Below are 21,327 nucleotides of genomic sequence, written 5' to 3'. Positions count from 1 at the left end.
TCTCTGAATGCTAAACAAGTAAATAAACCCACTTGTGTATAGTTGCAAGAGCTCTATTTTTCAGGGCTATTGATATATGACTCCGTAAACACTTAAAGTTTAAAAACCTGATCTAATTCTCAAAAATTAAAATTAAGAATAAAAATAATCTGTTTAAAATGCAAACTCATGTATTTTTAATGACATAGCCAATATATTAGGAACTACGGCTTCCTCGTTAAAAAGAAGTCAGCATGACTCCAACATTTACAAGGTATGAGTGCCAGAAATGTTATGCAATAATGATTTAAAAAAAACAAAATTTTGTAAGTTTGAACCAAGTTTAGTTTTTTTAAAGTTAAACATTATTTAAATAATTAGTTTTGCAAGTTCTTACAGACAATGGTACAAATTTATCTTTTTTATCAAAATTTATGTTTAGAATATAAACATAAATGGCACTAATCTTTTACAAATAGTGAAAAGTAAAAAAGAATTGAAATCATATACAAAATTAAACCTGAAAAAATATATAAAATAATATTTGTGTACTCCTTTATATTTTTAAAGTTATGATTAAACTAAAATGGTATATTTTCTCTTTTGGTAAAGTTATAACTTAAAGTTGACATTCTAAAATCCTCAGAAGAAGAGAATTCTAATGTGTGTAAAAATAAACCAGGGGAAGTTAAAAACAAGCTAAAATCTTGTACAATAAAATTAAGAAGGTAAGGACATGATTGCCACAACCTATGTCCAGTTCCGCGTAAAACCATGATCCACTCTACCAGAAAGCTTGTGCCACTTGATAACACTCAGCTCTGGGTAACAATGTGCAGACCCTCAACAATGGTGATGCAGAGCAGAGGTCTGTAAGCTTTGCACAGTACGTGTGTCTGACTTGAAAGTCCTCTGACAACTCATACGTGGAATGGCAGACTTTAAAATGTCAAAAGATCTAAGTTTGTTTACATAGAATATGTATCCAAATACTGTTTGCTTAATCAGTCTTCTCTTACCCTATTTCATTTCTAAGGGCACAACACCCAATGTACTCACCATAGGACTGAATACAGCCAAACTGGCGTGTAGTGTATACTCAGGCATAGTTGTTTAAATGACTGCTTTTATTTCCAAATTAGACTCTTCCATTATGCAAAATTAAAAATATATCAAGGTGATTTCTGCATTTACTAAGCCACTGGACAGAGGGAAAATATACTTTGAATATTTATGTGATGAGGTAATCCCATCATATTAGACCAGTAAAGACATGTTTCACGCTTCCATTCACAAATAATTTTAAAACTTTATCAATAGAGAATACTCAACAAGTCCCAAATGCATTTGAATTAAAAATTAGTAGATTAGATAAAATTGGTCATAATATTATTTAATTTTCTCCTACATAGATAATTTGAACATATAACTTAAACACACACACACACACACACACACAACACACACACACACACACAGAGCATAGGCCTAAATTTTAAACTCATTTAACTAGACCGAATCTATTTGGTATGTCTAAATTAGATAATTCTCTAAACAATTCATCTAAACAATTGGATATGCTATCTTGTCTCCCCCTATATTATCTCAAATAATTTTCTGATCGATAAAAATTTTAAAATAAGAAAATATTAATGCCATTTATTTTACTCATTTAAACTTACATCAAAATAAACAAATCAGCGAGCAATAAATGGGTATTAAAATTTCTGTAAATGCTTTTTGATTCATAAAGATTTTTATGATTAAAGATTAAATCTAGTCAAGGATTTAAAATAAAATATAAAATACTATAATATAAAAACTTAGAATCCTAAATTCCAAATTAGTTTGCTCAAAAATGTGCAAAACCTCACTACCCAAGTAAAAAAAGTCATTGATACTGTGAATATTTGTTAAAAATTACATACATGGCAGGATTGCTTACCCATATTTTCAAAGAAATAATCACTAAATTAAATTTTAACACTATTCAGTTTGATTTTATATTTTTATTTCTTACTTAAAAATTACTGAGTGGGAAATAAACAAATAAACCAAAGTCATCAAATATTCCCTCCACCTTGTGGCTATAATCAGTTTCTCAACTTTCTCTGAATACTTTTTTTCTTGGTGCCTTTTTCATTGTGCTATACCCTCTCTGTAGGCTAAGCTTTGGGCCTCATGGTTTAATATGCCAATGAGTCATATACCTATATGCCAATGACCCAGCTGTCTCTATTTCCAACCTTAAATTATTGAAAAACTTCATACTCATTGATGTAATATATAAACAATATAATAGTTTATAATATATAATGATAATTAGGTTCCTCTTCTTAAACTCCTTCAGTTGCTTGATGGATATCACCTTCCCACCCCAATCTCTTTTCTTAAAATATCTCCAAGTGATCTGAACCCTGCCATCCTTTTTGCCCTTTAATAAACTATCCCCCTAACCTCTAGATACATTTGCCTTCTTTCTGCTCAGCATGGTAATGACCCATATCAAACATATTCTAACTTAATGGCTTTTTCACTAACTTTTCTTTCCCTGTCATGATAGTCTCTCAGTTATTGGTAGGCTCTTTTCTCCGAATCACTCAGATTCCGGTTTAAATATTGCTGTCTCAAACAGGACATCCTGTTCTATAAATACAATCCTGGTTTACTTCTCTGCTTAGCCTTTATGTCTTTCTAACATCCCCTCATACATTTCCACTTTTGGGGGGGATGGGGGAGACACATGTCTGTTTTACTTTGTCTTTTTCAAAATACCTCATTATCTCTAAGACTAATGGGACCAGAGTTTCAATATTCATCATTAATCAGTAACTATTATTAACAATTGTATTTCAAGTTCTAATTCCAAAAAACCAAGTTCTAATTCTGAAAAACGCATTAGACAGTGGGTTTTTTCAGTTCATTTATTGTGTACTTAGCTTTTAACGTATCCATTCTTCTTCCATTTAATCTTTCAACAGATTTTTGTTGAGGCTCTGCCCTTTGCGATACATAAGACAGGTCATTCTAAATTTTCAAGTTGCTAATTGAACCTGATGTTTGGAAATTAAAAACCAAATACTAGGAAATTAAATTACTTTTGATGCTAGTGAGCTCCACTCTTTAAATGCTACAATTTTTTTTTTTTACTCTAATTACTCATGCTTTGGCTAAGTTTCTAAAAGTTAAAATTGCCTTCAAGGACAATTCATTTGAAGGGCATACCCAATGAGCTATATTCACATGGGAGATGTCAGTTATGTTCTTTACAATTTTCTTTTGAAGATTTGACTCACAGAACTAAAATACCAATTACGTGTTTAGATGTAGAAGTCAAACAATATTGGTGAGGATTTTTGTTTTTTTAAACAATTATGAATTTTTTTTGACTAACATCTCCATATTTCATGTGCAACTTTTTTAAGGCATGCATTCCTGTTCAAGCTCTTGCTTATTTAATTTAGATGTTTTTTTCGTCCAATTTTTAATTTGATTGATATTTGGATGTTTTGAATATTTCCGAATGTATTGAATATTTCAGAATGTATTGGTACTATTTGACAAACAGTTTAAGTAGTTTCGTTCTAAAGTCTCTGGACTTGAGACAAATAAGAACTACATCAAGAGCCAGTCAGCAAGTTGAAAAATTTGTCCAACCATTTGTAATATCATAAAAAAGCTTAGACAAACAAAACTGAAAATATATTCTTGGGAAAAATCAAATGTGGAAATAGGTTAAATTAATAATTTTTGTAGGGGGAGAGAGGTGTAAGGTGACTAAATGATGAAAAATATAATAAAACAATAAAAATAAAATAAATTAATAATTTTAACATTATATACACCACAGAAAATAAATGTATCTACGAAAACTTATGCTGAGATAAACATCTATTTGCCCCCTCAGCTAACTCATAGGAGCCTGCCTACTTAGGATTCTAGACCATATCTCACATAACATTTACCTCTTTATTAAAATTTACCCTTTTCAGATATGATACTTTGAAGAAAGCAAAAGGTTATGAGACCAAACATTGCATAAAGTATAATGTAACATGAATAGTAAAAATGCTCATGATTACAGGTAAAGCAAATTTAAAATTAAAAGAAAAAGAAAACATTGTTACTAGTCTTTCAGACAGTGTCTATACAACACCCAAACAAGTCAACCAATTTATTTTAAATGAATAAAACAACTTCATTTTCATCTGCCTGTGTTGTCATTTTATTAACTGAATTGACTCTTTTTTGGTCTGGATCAATTTATTCTTTTGCTGTTGGGTAAAAACATTCTTAATGTTGGATATGGGCATTAAATGGCAAAACAAACAACAAAACTGAGAAGAAAAATTACTGCAGCACAGATTTTAAGAAACATATTTTCCTGCTCACTGATCTCCTTTTATCTTCTGCCCATATGTTTCTGTGTGGCGGTTTTATCTCTTCTACACTTATGGAATACTTTGGCAAGGGAAATGCATTCTGATGAGACAGTCTTGGTGATATTCCAGAAAGTTTTTGAGAAGTTCAGATACCAAACATAGCACCTGTACTGCTATGTATTGCAAGGATTTAACCTCCACTTGTCAACGGAGTCTGGCATGTTTGTTTGATAAGTGTGATTTTATGATGTGTGTTTGTAATGCTCAGTGACTCAATTGTCTTATTCCTTTCTAACAGATTTGACCAACTCATGAGTTCATTTTTCAAAGTTCACTCTGTTTAGTGAATACTTCTAAATGAGGTATTTCTCATGTATGAGGAAGATGGGAAAACTGTGTGTCATAGTAATATGTGCAAAGAGTACATTTCAAATACCAGGCAAAGAGCAACCAAGCAAGTAGAGTCATGTTACTCCAGCAACAGTGATAGTACCATTAGCACACTGACCCCTGGATGGCCACCAAGGAAATCTTGTTCCATTCATACTCCCAATAAATGCTTTGTGAAAAAACATTTATATATACATATAGTATATCAGTGAGCTGCAACTTAGTCCTCAGGCAGGAAAGACATGTATTTTACCATCATTCCCTTCTCTTGCTATTTCTTAATCTCTCTCTCTCTCAATTCTTATAATCTCTGTTTTTCTTATTTCAGGATCATTTTTCCTCAATTTATAGTTGTCCAGGAAGAAATGATGGGAGAAAAGTTGGAAGAAGTGCTATTTATTTCAACAAACATTTACAAAGCACATACTAGGTACCAGGCACTAAACTTTTCCATTCATCTACTTGTATTAACCATGATAAAATTATCAATAACAATGGCAGACATTTCTCCTTATAAAATCTCATTACTTTTGCCATGACTGTGGTCCTTTGTCCTTGACATGAAGTTTATACTTTATGAAGCAAAAAGTTGCATTTAATGTGCAAATCCCTATGTTATAGTTGTGTTCCATATGTAAGGACTTCCATACTTTTTCTTTTTCTGTTAGAAAGTTGCAAACATATTAGGAAATTTATCTAATTAATAAAGATCTTGGGGATTTAGGATAAGCAAATACTTGATTAATTTAATAATTTTTATTAGCTCTTTTTATAATTTATTTTAACCTTCTTAGATTTTGTTTTTTTTATGTTTATTTTATTTTTTGTTTCTTAGCCAATTTATTTTTTGTAATATGCTCTTTCTCTTCCAGGAAAATTCTTGAATATTGAGAGTGGTTTTTTAAAACTTTATGGGTCTTAATAAATATTTTCTTCATAAAGAATTAATTATAGCATTTAGCACATGTTGTGACAAACTTTGCCCTTCCTGGGACTCATAGTACACATTGCTCTGCTATTTCAGTTTGTATAATAAAGCGTGTGCTTTATTCCATGGGCATTGTGTACCTTACAATGGTTGACAATTCTGTTTGTTCTGGCCTTTAGAAAACACAAAAAAATATTTTAAGGTAAGCCTTCTGCTACTTCACACCATGAATGTCTATGCAAATTTCCTTACAAAATTAATTTTACTATTCTGGAGCTTCATCTAGAAGGCATAATTGATAACCCATGTGGCTGATCTCAGTCTCTGGACCCTCCAATGATCCAAATTTCCAACCTAAATCACATTGTGGCCTTTCTGGCATGGGAAGCCTTCACCCACCTAAATCATATTGTTATACTATCTGATAACAATAGGCCACCAGTAAAATAAAGATGAAATTTCAAGGGCATAAAGATTATCTCCTAGAAGCCAAGAACAAAGGCCAGAGCTCTTTAGGAAAAAGAAAAATTAGTTATCATATAAAAGTAAAGCGATAAGTACTGCTTTTAGTAAAGTTATTAAAAAAATAAGGTTTCCACATCCAGCCAAGATAGAGTAATGGGCATTAAATATATACTTCTGCTTGAAACAGCTAAAAATCTGGATAAAATATATTAAAATATAGTTTAAATGATATCATATATTATGCTACAAAGGGCCATGAGTCTAAAGTATAAAGAACACATGAGATTGCCCTTTGATTGGTATGCTTTGTGCCTGGAGAATTTCCTGGCTGTGCAACAGAGAGTAAAAACACAGACATAGTTTGACATTTTCCTTGGCTAGAAAAGAGAGCTGAAATCATGGACAAGTTAAGGCATCAAGGTAGCTAGAGCTCTCCAGATAGAAGAATAGGCTGTTGTACAAATCAAGAGCTTAGGAGATTTGTAGAAAGAATTCCTTGAGTTTTCAGGTAAAAACTGACTAGTGCGTGTGTTCTTGTTCCCACCAAGTGGAGTGGGAAAATCTAATTCATACCTAAAATACTCAAAATGTATTGCCTCTGTAGTACAAAATAAGAACTTAATTAAATGCTTTTTTGATCCCACATGAAATGACATTGAAAGCAAGACTTAAAAGAATCAAAATATTTTCAAATAACTTGATTTTGCCCCCAAACAGATCACAATATTCTAGAAATAAAATTTATTCAGCATGTAATAATCACTGAATTCAAAAATCACCATGCATGTAAGGAAACAGGGAAATAGTCAGTTACTCAAAAAAGATCCAGAAATAATCCATATTATAGAATTAGTAGACTAGTGAATTAAAATAGTCATTTTAAGTCTATGCTATATATTCTGAAAACTAGAAAAAATATTGAAAATGGTAAGTAGAAATATCAAACTTTTTTTATGGGGACATTAAACACTTGACATAAAAACAAATGTCCAGGGTTAAAAACAAAACAAAACAAAACAAAAAAACACTATGATGAACAGTAAATAAGACACTGCAGCTCATTAGTTAGTTTTGTTTTTCAATACTACAATACAAATTGCCCAAAATCAAACACAAAGGGAAAAACACTGGGAAAAAAAATAGCATCCTTGAATTGTGAGAAAACCTAAAGAAGCAAAACATACAAATAATTGGAATACTCAAAATGAGGCAAAGGACAGAGAGACAGAAAAAAACATTTAAAATTGGTGTGAACATTTTCTAAGTTTGAGAAAAACCCACATATCTAAAAGGTTCAAGAAACCCAAAATTATATGAAGAACACCGCCCTAAATCACATCAGAATCAAATATCTTAAAACTATAAGAAAATTTTAAAAGCAACCACAAAGGAAAACAGAGAAATTACATTGAAAAGCATAATGACAACAAAGGCAGCGGACTTCTATTTGTAAATATGGTAAGGCAGAAGGCAGCTCAGTACAAAGTACTGATTTTAAAACATCTGTTAACCAAGAATATGTACTCAATGAAAATGTCTTTCAAAAATAATGGCAAAGTGCAGATTTGTTCAGTCATGCAAAAGCTAAAATAATTGATTAGCAGTATACCTGCCCTACAACAGATTTATTAAAAATATTAATGTAAATTTGATCACAGATAATGTAAAACATACATATACATCTTCTGGAAGAAAACATAGAAGAAATATCTGTTTTTTGGTTAGAAAAGTACTTCTTAGATAAGATACTAAAACCACAATAAATAAAAGAAATATGAAAAATTTGAGGTAACTAAAATTAAATGCTTCTTTTCAAAAGCAAGTATAAGAGAATAAAAAGACAAGTTGCAGACTGGGAAAAATATTTACAAATAACATATATGATAAAGAACTTACAATGTAAGATATATAAAGAGACCTTAAAACAAAAGAATAAAATGATTAACCCAATTAAAACATAAACAAAAGATTAAAACACATACTTCATCAAAGAAGATATATCAATGACAAATAACACATTAAAAATATTCAACATCATTAGACACTAGATAAATTAAAATCACAATGAGATATACCAACATAGTTATGAAAATGTTTCCACTTTATTTTTTTCCACTTTGATGTTTTATTGTTTGTGCTATTACAGGTATCCCATTTTCCCCCTTTGCCCCCTGCCACTCAGCCCACTCCCCACTTCCATAGTCAATTCCCACACCATTATCCATGTCCATGGATCCTTTTGTATGTTCTTTGACTAATCCTTTCATCTTCTTTCAATCAGGCCCCACCTCCCCTCTTACAGCATTTTAAAAAATTGATCTTATCAATTGTTTACTAGAATATAAAGTTACAAAAACTTTCATATGCTGCTGATGCAAAGGAAAACCCTACAACTTCTTTGGGAATCAACTTGGTAGTTTCTAAAAAGTGTATAAAGTTCTCAGGAATTATCAAATTCCTGATAATTGCTACTAAGCAATTATCACAGAAAAAGAGATTAAATATTCATATGATGAATGTTCATATCTGTTTTATTTTTAATAGCCAAAAGCTGAAACCATATCAAATGTCCATCAGTAGGTGAATAAATAAGCAAACTGTGTTTTTTTCTATAAATAGACTGTTACTCAGTAATGAAAAGGAAAGAACTTCAATAAGAATTGACAAACTATTGCACTCGACTAAATATGGTCTATGGTTTGTTTGGTTTGTTTTTATATGATCCACAACCTAAAAATACTTCTTACATTTTTAAAGGTTACAAATAAACAAAGAATGGAGAATATATAAAAGAGACCATATATGCTCCACTAAGTTAATTTATTTTACTATATGGTTATTTGTTAAAAAAATAAAAATAAAAATTTGTTGAACTCTGCCTGAACTACATAGTGGAAGAATCTCAAAATAATCAATGCTGAAATAAGCCAAGGACCAGGGGTAAAATACTACATACTGCATGATTCTGTGTGTATAACCTAAAAAATGAGAACTAATCTATGGTGACAAAAAATAAATCATTTTTATTTTAAAAAATTGATAGTGGGAAGGTAAGACTTGGGAGGGAGTAGAAAAGAGAGACTGCAAGGCGAAATTAAGAAACATTTGGCATGATGAAGACATTCATTGTCTTAGTTATAGTGATTGTTTTGTGGGTGTCTACATATGGCAAAACATTAAATTTTGAACTTTTCCTTGAGAAAATTCATTTTCTATTTTTATTTATGTTTTAAATATTTTTAAATTTTAAATTACAGTTGACATACATACATACAGTATACAATATTATAACTTTATATAACTTATGAAATGATCACCCCGAGAAGTCCAGTACCCTTCTGGCACCATAAATATTACAATATTATTGACTGCATTTCCTATGTTGTAGTTTACATCCTCATGACTCTTCCGTAACTTCCAATTTGTTCTTAATTCCTTCCCTTTCTTCACCCCCTCCCATCTGGCAACCATCGAAATGTTCTCTTTATCTATGAGTTTGTTACTATTTTATTTATTTATTTTTGTTTTTTAGATTTCACATATGTGCAAAATTATATGGCATTTGCCTTTCTTTGACTTGTTTAACTCAGCATAATACTAAGTTCATCTATGTTGTTGCAGATGGCAAGATGGCATTCTTTTTTATAGTTGAGTTATATATATGCCATCTCTTTTTCCATTTGTTTATTGCTGGACACACAGGCTGCTTCCATATGTTGGCTATTGTAATAATGATGCAATGAACATAGGAATGTAAATATCTTTTTGGGTTAGTGTTTTGGATTTCTTTGCATAAATACTCAAAAGTGAAATCGTTGGGTCCTTCTATGCGTCTTTTAATAGTCTTTATTTTAAAGTCTATTTTATTCAGTATAAGTATTGCTACCTCAGCTTTTGTTTGTTTATTTCTGTTTTCATGAAATATCTTTTCCTATACCTTTATTTTTAGTTTCTGTGTGTGCATGTCTTTTGATTGTTTGCTTGTTTGTGTATATATGTGTGAGTGTGTGTGTGTGTGTTTTAACCTGAAGTAGGTCGGTTGTAAACAGCATATATATGGGTCTTGTTTTCTTATCCATTCAGTCATGCTATGTTTTTTTATTGAAATATTTAATTCATTTACATATAAAGTAATTATTGGTAGGTATGTGGTTATTGCCATTTTATTATACATATATATTCTATTGTTTTTCTTCTCCTTCTTCTTCTTCTTCTTTGCCTTCCCCTCCTCCTCCTCCTCCTCCTTCTTCTTCTCCTTCTAGATCAAAGATAGTTTCCTTAACATTTCTTGTAATACTGGTTTATTGAGGATGACTTCCTTTAGCTTTTTATTGTCTGGGAGAAAATTCTTAAATATATTTTAAAATGGTGACTTTCATTTTCTGATCAATAATGACAACAGCCACAAATAAATTTTTTTCTCTTTTCCCTTATATTTTATTTGTATACCAGGTTTTTTGTTTATTTGTTTGTTTGTTTATTTGTTTGTTTTGTATTGGCTTGGGGTTGTCCAAGGTTATTTGAAGATAGTTTTTAACATGGTAAAGAAGACAGGAGGAATACTTCAAAAGCATACTCAGCTTTCATAGCTTTTTTTCTTTTTTTAAGCACATGAGTTTACTGCTATTCATCCCAAAGTTACCTGGGAAAGGTCAAGCCCATAAAAAGAGTCACTCATGATTGATGGCCCCAACACAGATCAAGCTTAAACCTCTGCTGAAAATTGAGCTTGTCCCAATGTGTGGTGAACCAGTAGATAATTTTCAAAGAGGATGGATAAAAATAATAGAATTATTGGCCAACTCCCTTGAAAGATATTTTTAAAGTTCTGACATTTCATTTATAATTATTTCTATGTTATAGTTTAACAAGGCCCAAAGGAAAACTCTAGCATTAGAAAATTAAATGTTCTCAATCATGGTTACTTTAGGAATTACATAATATTATTTGTCACTCAGTGTATTAAATATGCTTATAAGCTGTAAACATTACACAATATAGAAACAGAGGAACAGGGGTTGTACTTAATTGACTGTATTTATTGGTCAGATATTACTAAAAATCATGATAATATTATGGGTGTCAAATTTGAATAAGCACATTGACATATTTGAACATCAGAAGTTATGTTCATGACTCCAAAATATATAAGTCCTAAGACAAAATTTTTCAGACATTCTTATCAAACACCCAAATGCTCATGTTTATTCACATATTAAATTTTTAGTTTCATATCACAAATCAATATTAGTATTTTAATACACTTGGAACATGTCACCTTATTTATGTAGTTAGTAAACTCTTGGTGGTGCCGATAAGCTTGTGGTGGAAAATGTCAAAGTAGTAATCTTTAAATTTCAAACGGTAAGTAATAAGAAGATATATGCACTAGTAAACAGATTATTAGAGAAATACAAATAAATGAGATAACCTCAAGAAAGTATAAAGCCAAGAGAAAAGCAGAGGTGTTATGTGACTAAGCTGGAAGAGCATGTAATCTATACTTAGGGAATCAATGGGAAACATGGGACTTCTAAAATGATAAGAGATAGATGAACAAGATTTAGTGAGAGGAAAGTAATAACACGTTAGATAAGAGGAAACAGCATGTGCACCCAGAGAAGAAAGTTGGTCATGCTTAAAATTTAAATCTAAAAAACAATTCATTATTGCTAGAGTATATTGAGAATTGGCCAAAGATAAGGATGGACAGGACATTTTAAGCAATTTAATAATTTCAAAATTTATTTAAAAATATTGGGAGTCTTTGAAATCTCTCAGAAGCAGTGGAATTGTATCCAATAGCTTAGACTTCATAAGGCTTAATTACTTAATTGTCTAATTCACTAGATTATGGTAGGGGCATTATTTAAATATAAATATTATGAATTTCCAAACTTTTATGAGAAAAAACTAAAGAGCACATATTTTTAAAAAATGTCTCTGAAACCATGTTTAATAACACTTGTCTTTACTGTGCATCCTGTAATATTCCTGAAGATGCTTAAGCTATACTTTTCGAACTAAATATATATTTTATCTATATATATTTATAGCATTTATATGTAGTAATATGAATATAATAATTTTCAAACCCTGGTAGAGTAGAATACCAAAAAGAAGGAAAGCAGAAGGTCCACATGCCTACCTTGAATTCTGTTTCAAGAAACTCCTTGAAATACACTTGAAAATCATTATATATTAAATTTTCCTTAACCCCTCTCTAAATAAAAATTTAGCTCTGACCTCATTTTATTCTCCATTCCCTAAAGCACTCATCTCATGTCCTTTGATCTTGGAATACTTATTAAGCTATGTGTATATTAAACATTTATTGTAGATATGAAAGTGTTCTAAATATGATCATATGAAATTATAATCACACTTCACAGAAAGTTATACGAATGTAGAGACACAAATATTCTGTTTCTATAATTCTGCTTTCTATTTCTTCTTGTTTTTTTCGTTTTAGAGTAGATCCCTAAGAAATATATAGATATAACCATGGCCATTTTGTAAGTGACATTGAGGAAGATATTAATAATACACTCAGACTTCAGTGTTATTCTTGGAAGGATATATGTTCTAGCTCAAAGGATGTGACTTGACATTTTTTCTTAATATATGAAGTAACATTCTAAAATATTAAAAAATAATTTAAGTGCAGTTAGAGAATTAATGGTATTTGTAGGTGTGCCTAATTACATGCTTCTAAAAATTAGAATATCTCATAGAACACAATAATTTCCATATTAAATTCAATGATTTGGTCTGTACAGGTAGTGCAACATAAACAAAGAACCTTAAAATCTAGAATGTGTGGGAGGATTGAAGCTACCAGCAAACCTGAGGCCATCTGGAGATCACTAGCACCATAAAGTTTTGATTTTAATATTTTCATGGGTCCCATCCAAGTTGAGGAATCTGAATAGAGATACTAAAATAAACAAACCAATCAACTGAGCAACAAACAAATAGACAAGGCTCTGGAAGGCAATCTCTTAGTGAAAGGATGAAATAAAATAAGACTCTTCCTAAAGTTGCTTCCATAAGCAAGACTTAGCATGGCCCTTTTTTTTTTTAAATTACATTTTATTGATTATGCTATTACAGTAGTGCTGATTTTTCCCCTTTGCCCCCCTCCACACAGCACCTCCCACTCCTTCAGTCAATCCTCCCACCATTGTTCATGTCCATGGGTCGTGCATGTAAGTTCTTTGGCTGCTCCCTTCCCTGTATTGTATCTTTCTTCACATAAGTTTGTGATCTAAATTCATGTCACTCAAATCTTTTAGAAACCTTCCAGCTGAGAATGTATTTTCAGTTGAGAATTCCTAGACTGTTACTGCCCTCAGGCACTTAGGAAAAAAACAAACAAATATCATCCTAAATATCTAAAAGAATTACTCATATAATGATTCATTTTAAATCAGAAAATGTGTGTTACTAAAAACAAGTATTGAGGATCAAGAAAACAAAAATGACAGAATGAGATACTGTGATACAGAGACATCTGATCAGATCACTGGGGAAGAGTAGGGAGAGACCTTAGGAGGAGGTTGCTCAAGGCAATAGTAAACAGCCTAGGATGGGATTGGCTGAGAAACCGAATGCCTCCAGAGGGCCGGGAATTGTGTGCCAGAAGATTTAAAATAAAGAGAGGGCAGAGACTGGCTGGAGCTCTTCCTTTTCAGGGATGCCTAGATAGTCATGTTGCACCTGCCTGCATTCCCCTAACAAATGTCATTTGGATGGATTTTAGATGGGAGAAAAAACTCCAGCACAGCCTTGGATTGGGCTGGCCTGGCAGAGGGTGGCAGGGTTATTCTTCTTTGGGTGTTCAGGAGGGGATGAGCTCTGAGGCAGAAGCCCGCCATTCTTCCAAACTTGTGTAGCTTTTGTATCTTACATTGTTTTAGTTTATAAACTAACCCTATAGAAATAATTAATACTATAACTAAAGAATTAAAGAGTTTAGACTTAATCGATAGGCTTAAGTGACTACTGCTTGTGGTATGCTGTTATTCCAAAATAGTGTAGCGTTTGCATAAAGACTCCTTTCCTTTAGCACCAAAACTTTGCTTCCAGAATTTTGCCTAGAGGGTGGCAGTCAGCAGCAGGACCCCACTTGCTGTTTGGTAATAATAGGAATACTTAAAATATTTTTAAAAATACAATAAATGTTTTTGTATTAATAGAATTAGAAGTGACATCAATAGAGGAATTAAAAATGAGACTATAAAGTATGACTAGGCAAATCGATGCTGACGTTCTGGGGATCTGGTAATACTAGTGTCTGTAACTCACTGTGGATTCTTGACTTCTGACAGGAAAGAATTCAAATGCAAGCCAGGAGTGAGATAAAAATGAAGGAGAGTTTACTACTGAAGCAGCGAGACAGAGACAAGGCTACTCCACAGGCAGAGCAGCCCCTCTCTGGTAGAATTTAATTCTTTTATTGAGGCTCATTTAATTAAGGGGCAGGAAATTCAAAAGGGGGAGGAATATTCAGGGTTTTTTTCTGGGAAAGGGGCAGAGGCTCTTGGAAAAGCCCTAGCAGCCATTTGTGTCCTTATATGGACTTTTTGTTTCCCATCATGGTGGCTTGGGGTGTGTTGTTTAGTATGTTAATGTATTGCAATGAGTATATAATAAGGCTAGGGGTTTCCTTAAGGTGAAATGAGTCATTATGTTGGATCAAGCCGGTCTCCACTGGATTAAAGCCATATACATCCATTGGGGGTTGGTCTTACTATTTCTTTAACAGTTCCTGTAGCCATTATGGGTTACAGCCATTTCACCACATACCCTATCTTAAAATTGTCAACTAAAAACCACTTGTTCTGCCCTAGCTGGTGTGGCTGAGTGGATTGAGTGCTAGCCTGAAAACCAAAGGGTTGCCAGTTTGATTCCCAGTATAGGACACATGCCTGGGTTACAGGCCCGGTCCCCAGCAGGGGGCACTGAAATGCAACTACACATTGATGTTTCTTGCCCTCTCTTTCTCCCTCTCTTCCCCTCTCTAAAAATAAATAAATAAAATCTTTAAAAAAAAATAAAAACCACTTGTTTTGCCTACAGGTGATACCAGTCACAGAGCTACACTGTAGTGGCAGTAGTGCAGGCACCTAAAACCCTGAGGAAAAAACATCTTTCTAGACAGAAGTATAAGAAGAAACAGATCCTGTGATCTCCCTGTGAAATCCGGTTATTTTTTTCTCTCATTTTTCTCTTGGTTCTGTCCCAGGGTCTGTCCCCCATCATATGGTACTGTGCTGAAAAACAGATGACTAAAATCCTGAGAGAAACCTATTTTTTTTAAGCCAGGGGACCAGGAAAAGCAGCCTCTGGGAGTCCAGGATTATGTGTAAAGCATATCTCATAATTCAGTGTATAAAGTAAAACAAGTTTGGCTCACCTCTGAACTGTGAATAAAAAACAGGCTCAAAACAGCCTAGCCGGAGCTTTGAAACAAGCTGACATTAGAACCACTGCCTAAGAAAACAAAAATTGGAAACAAAAGACTCACTGATATCAGAAGATTTTAACAAGACCCAGACCCTTTACAGCATACTAAAAATATCTGAGATACAATCCGAAATTAACCACCATACAAAGAACCAGGAAAATTCTTAAGGGAAGAGATTATCAACAGATGCAAATGCCAAGACATTCCAGATGTTGGAAATATCAGACAAAACTTTAAAGCAACAATTATAACCATGTTTAATAAGGTGAAAATATACCCCTAAAAAAATGTAAGACAGAAATTCTCAGAAAAGATATAGAAACTCCCAAAAATACCAAATGGAAATGTAACAAATGTCTGCAATACCTTGATGCTGCAAATTATGAAATATTACACAGGAAAATTAAGAAGACCTAAATAAATAAAGATACATACTATATTCATTATTTGGAAGATTCAAGCTGTTAAGATATCATTTCTCCCAAATTTGCAAATTTAAATGATCTAGGATGGTCAATATAATTAAAAAAAAAATTGGAGAACTTTAAATAACTGATTTCCGGAATCACTCTAAAGCTACTGTATTCAATAGAGTATGGTATTTTCAAAAAATTAAATGTTTAGATCAATGGAAAAAATTAGCAATTCAGAAATAGACTATCACATATTTAATACTAAAAAAATTACATTTTTATATTAAAAATTCAACTTTCTTACCTTATAAGTAAATAAATAAAAGGTAATTTAAGATGTATCATTGACTTAATTGTGAAATCTAAAACAGTAAAAATTAAATAAATAAAATTTAATTTAATATGTATCATTGACCTAATTGTAAAACCTAAAACAGTAAAATTTTGGGAAGGAATCATAGAAAAAAAATTTGAAACCTTATAATAGCAAATATTTCTTATATAAGAAACACAAAACATACATAATTGATTAATTAAAGTTCATAAGAATGAAAAACATTTGCTCTTTGAAATGCATTGTTAACAAAACAAAGAATGGGAAAAATAATTGCAACATAAATATCTGTCAAATACTTGTATCCAGGATATTAAAGAGCTCTTGCAGTTTGATAATAATACAAATAACCCAACTTAAAATTAGAATGTTTAAACAGACACGGCACAAAAGACTCTATATGGGTGACAAAACAGCACTTGAAAAGAGTCTCAGCACCATTAGTCATCAGGAAAAGGCAAATTTAAACCATAATAAATATGTCTACCTATCAATTAGAATAGCCAAATTGGGGAAAAAAAACAACAACTGACAATAAGAATTGTTGGTGACGATGTACAGTAACAGGAACTCTCATGCACACCAGTGGGAAGACAAAAATGGAACAATCACTTTGGTCAAGTTCTTAGAATATAAAGTTAAGCACACACCTACCATACATTCCAGCCATTCCACATCTAGTTACTTCCTCAAAGTGACTTGTTGAACACTTTTCTTCCAGTGCTAATAGAAGTCCCATAATATCTTTACTAGGATATAAATTACAGAGTTTAGAATAAGTATTAGGAGATCACCTCAAACCCTTTGACATTTTCTCCATTAAAATATATTTTAATTTAAAAATATGACATTTTATAACAATTTTAGTTCAGGAACATTCTTTTGACATAAAAGTTTCAGAGAACATATTTTATAGAATAAAGTTTGTAATGCAACATATAAGGACATTAGAAACTTATTTTTTACCTAATATTTTTATTCTTAAAATACCCTTTAACTGTTATATTTCTAGTATTTCCTACAGTGTTGATTATTTTAGAATATAATATGAGATAAAATCATCAATAAAAATGTCTATCATTTTCAATATTTTAGAGCAAAATGTGAGTTTATGAAAACTTTTTTCAAAACTTCAATATCCTACCAGCTAAATATTCTCTTGGTCTCTGAGGTACTTTCTTTGCTTCACTAGGGTTTTTTTGAGCAAAGTTTTCCTATGAACAATTTCTAATAGACCTTCCAGATATATAGCATCTTGTTAAAAATTCATGCCAGCCAGCATACAAGAAGGTCAGAAAATGCCTTTGAATTTATGCTATGGTCTTTTCGATAATTCATTCAGGTTTTAAAAAGGAAATTCCTCATTAAGTAGAGGACTTAATGCTTATTAATTTATATGCTTACACAAGGGACATGACTAATTCATTTATTAAATATCAAAGATTGTGTTTTCATCACTTGTCCTTGCTTATTGATTAATTGCCTTAAGCCAATATAGATGAAATCGAGGTGGGTAGACTGGTAGGGGAGGATCAAGTGACTGAGGTAAGTATCTGATATCATTTTTTAACCTAATGAATAATGGCACTTCTTTGCATTCCTGTGCAAAACACAGATGACACAATTCAAAATGAGTTTTCTTGTTTAAGTGTGGATTTTTGAATACTTGAGAAATGTGATGTAATCCCTTAGCTATAATGCAGATGATTTACATAAGTGGAGGAAATGAATGGAATAGAAATTGTAATGGACTACGGAATTCCAGATGCAATGTTCCAGATTTAATACATTCCTCATGGATACAGGTAATGCATCACAACCTATTACTCAAAGAGATTTAACTGGAACTAACAGATGTTCAGGGTGAAACCAGAAAAATCAATGTTTGTGCTTCCTGTCACTACCAGATCTCTGTGGGCACACGTTTTTCAGATGCTGAGAGTCTGAGAAGATGGCAGGTTATGTATCCTCAAAAAATGTCTTAAAATTTCATCTAAAGCTGACCTTTTAATAAAGAGAAGAAAGGGTAGGTAAGGGTTTGGAAAAAAAGCTAATTGGATGAGCTTTGCAATCCGGAGGTGATTTTCCTAGTTCTCCTTTATCTGTTGATCAACAATTCTTTATCTGCATCACTGACTTCCCTCCCAGGAACACATTGGCTCAGATAACATCTCCATCACTTGCAGATGACCCCCAACCCCTAGGCACAAGAGTTGAATAACTTGTTGACCTCCTGGAGTCAGTAGGTCATGCATTCCAGTTCCTGGAATAGCAGTTTTCCACTTGCTTGAATTACTTAAGCCTATCAACTGTGACTGAAGCTAAAATCTTTAACTCTTGAATTTCCCTATTAAGGAGACAGGGGGTAAGGCAGAGGAGAAAAAGTTTTTTGGTCAAATCAGACTACAAAATATTTGGTAAAACATAAAGAGATAGATAGGTACAAATATATACTTATACAAACATACATATTTCTTTCCTAGCTGGTTGGCAGGATGTGTTGTGTGTATGTGTATTTGTTTTTGTGTTTATTAGTTATGTTACTTTCATTGAAAGCTAGAGAAATAAATTGCTTAAATTAAGCAGAGTTAGAATATAATTGAGGTATATCCTGAAGTTTACAGAATTGAGGATGAAGAACAGACTTGGAAAATGTAGAAGCCAAGATTTGGTAATAAGAATTTATCAAAAATTCTGTCAAGGAACCACCGTAAAATGAACTCCAACTGTCTTTTGGTTAATTGTTTCAGCCCTTGGGTTATTCAAGTTAAGATTTACACCCATTAGATACAAATTTCATCTGGAATTTAAACTACATATCCACCCATTATATATACATATATGGCTCCTTTTATTTATAATTCTATCAAGATTACACATTATAGAAAAGTAACTGAAGGAAAGAGATCAAGGTGTTAATAGTGTAGAATGCTACAGAAGGATTTTATTGTTGTGGATATATAAAATTTTATTTTGGTATTTATGCTGTCTCATTTATTTATTGAAATAATATATCATGAAAATCTACTGAGAGGTACAAATAATTTTAAAAACTTAAATATTACTACACTATTTAGGGTGTTAGCATAACTATAGATTTCACTGGTAAAAACTTTGGCTAAATGAGTATTGATTAAAGTAACAGGAAAATTATCTTATATAACTAAGTGTAAAAATTGTTATGGCTTTTGCCATATATTTTTGTTCACCTGATTTATTAGCCTTTAAAAATATGCAGAATTAAATATGTGCAACTGACATCTCTGTAAAGATTATGGTTAATTCATTTTATAATCAAATCTCAGGCATTTTATGAGCACTGGATGATTTAAATTCTGATGTGGGATATAGATCTTTCACTCATTTAATTTGATTATGGTCAGGAGGTCCTGCACCATAAAAAGAACATCTATTTCCTGCTTAGTTTACTAAGGGATTATTTATATATATAGTTATCTACTCTTCAAAGGATTTTAAAAGAGGAATGACAAAGATTATTTCTCTTTCACAGGATGTTTACATGCTTCAAAAGTGAATGGAAATCATTAAGAAGTTATTTTCAACAATTTTGTATTTCATTCATTCAAAGAGAGAACTTGCTTAAGACCATAATTTCTAAAGCTAATCTTGTTACAGACTACTGTGTGTTAATAGAGTTTAAAGCACTCTCCAAGCTGTCAAATATAAATTAATAAGATTGCATAAGGTATACTTTTTGCTTTTTATATACATACATACATGACTTCTAGCCGATGTTCAGTAGTTAAGGCTGAATTGCTTATGATTTAAAAGTTGACAATATGTATTACATTTTTATAGCAAACCAGAAAATACAATTCTATGATTTTATGCTCTCTGTGACCATTTGAAATAAAATACAGAAAGATATTTGTAATAAAAATATAAATTGGCAACTATTTTATGTAAGAAAAAAAACTACAGCCTTATTAGAAGAGGATTAGAAGTCCTACTTGTAATTTGATTTCTGATATTAAGTAGTATCATAAGCAAATTGATTAATTCTTTTAACAGTGCTTAAATAAACCTTAGAACTGTAAGGAAGCTAGTGGGAAACATTGTCCAAATGGTTACCACACTGCTAGCAAACAATTTTAACTATTTTTCAAATGAAGTCTCTTTTGGCTGAAAACTTCCAGCTAGCTATAAGAGAGGCCCTCAAGAACAGGCTACTCATTGCATGTGAAATTTGGAGTTTGATTTGAGGTTAGATCTTAGCCTAACAAAAATGTCTCCTAGTTATGTTCACTGCATTCACTTAAAAATCCATCAGACATCTTCTGGCATGACATCCCTGTAATTATTCAATGACATTTGTCATAGATAACTGTTGTGGAATCCTGACACAATTCATTTTCCAAGTTAAAAAAAATTTCTGGATCATTCAATTATTTTTGTATATCACCACAATTCAGAATATTTCCTTGTCTTTTTCATTCTTCTTTTGACATACTTTTGTTTCACAAAACAAAATTTAAAAAAAGTTGGCATCCAGAATCCTAAATGCGGTGTGATTTGAGCAGAGTGAGAGTAATACATGTCCTGATACAGTGACTCCTTTTTTAATGCAGCTAAATTTACATTAAAGGGGGTGATTTTGTTTTATAATAGCCATAATACTTTGATGGTTCACATTGAACATACAAACTGCTAAATTCCTACTTCTTTTAACACACAAATTACTAAGCCACAAGACCATTATTCTATAATTTAACAAATTTTTAATTTAAATTCTAGGGGTTTCTTAATTTTCTTCTATTAAACATTATTATTACCATACTAGTACAAGGTTAAAAGTAGGTTTTTGGCATACTAAGTATTATATATATACATTGTTCCTGATATCATGCCACCATAATTTTATGTCATCCTCCCAGTAACATCATTATGATTCTTCAACTGCCAAAATAGGGGGTTAAACTACATAGGACACGTCACATACACATGCA

Source organism: Pteronotus mesoamericanus, unplaced genomic scaffold (assembly GCF_021234165.1).
Source record: "Pteronotus mesoamericanus isolate MK-2021 breed Mesoamerican mustached bat unplaced genomic scaffold, CSHL_Meso_final contig_116, whole genome shotgun sequence".
Taxonomy (NCBI): Eukaryota; Metazoa; Chordata; class Mammalia; order Chiroptera; family Mormoopidae; genus Pteronotus; species Pteronotus mesoamericanus.
Note: the sequence above shows the minus strand (reverse complement) of the source record.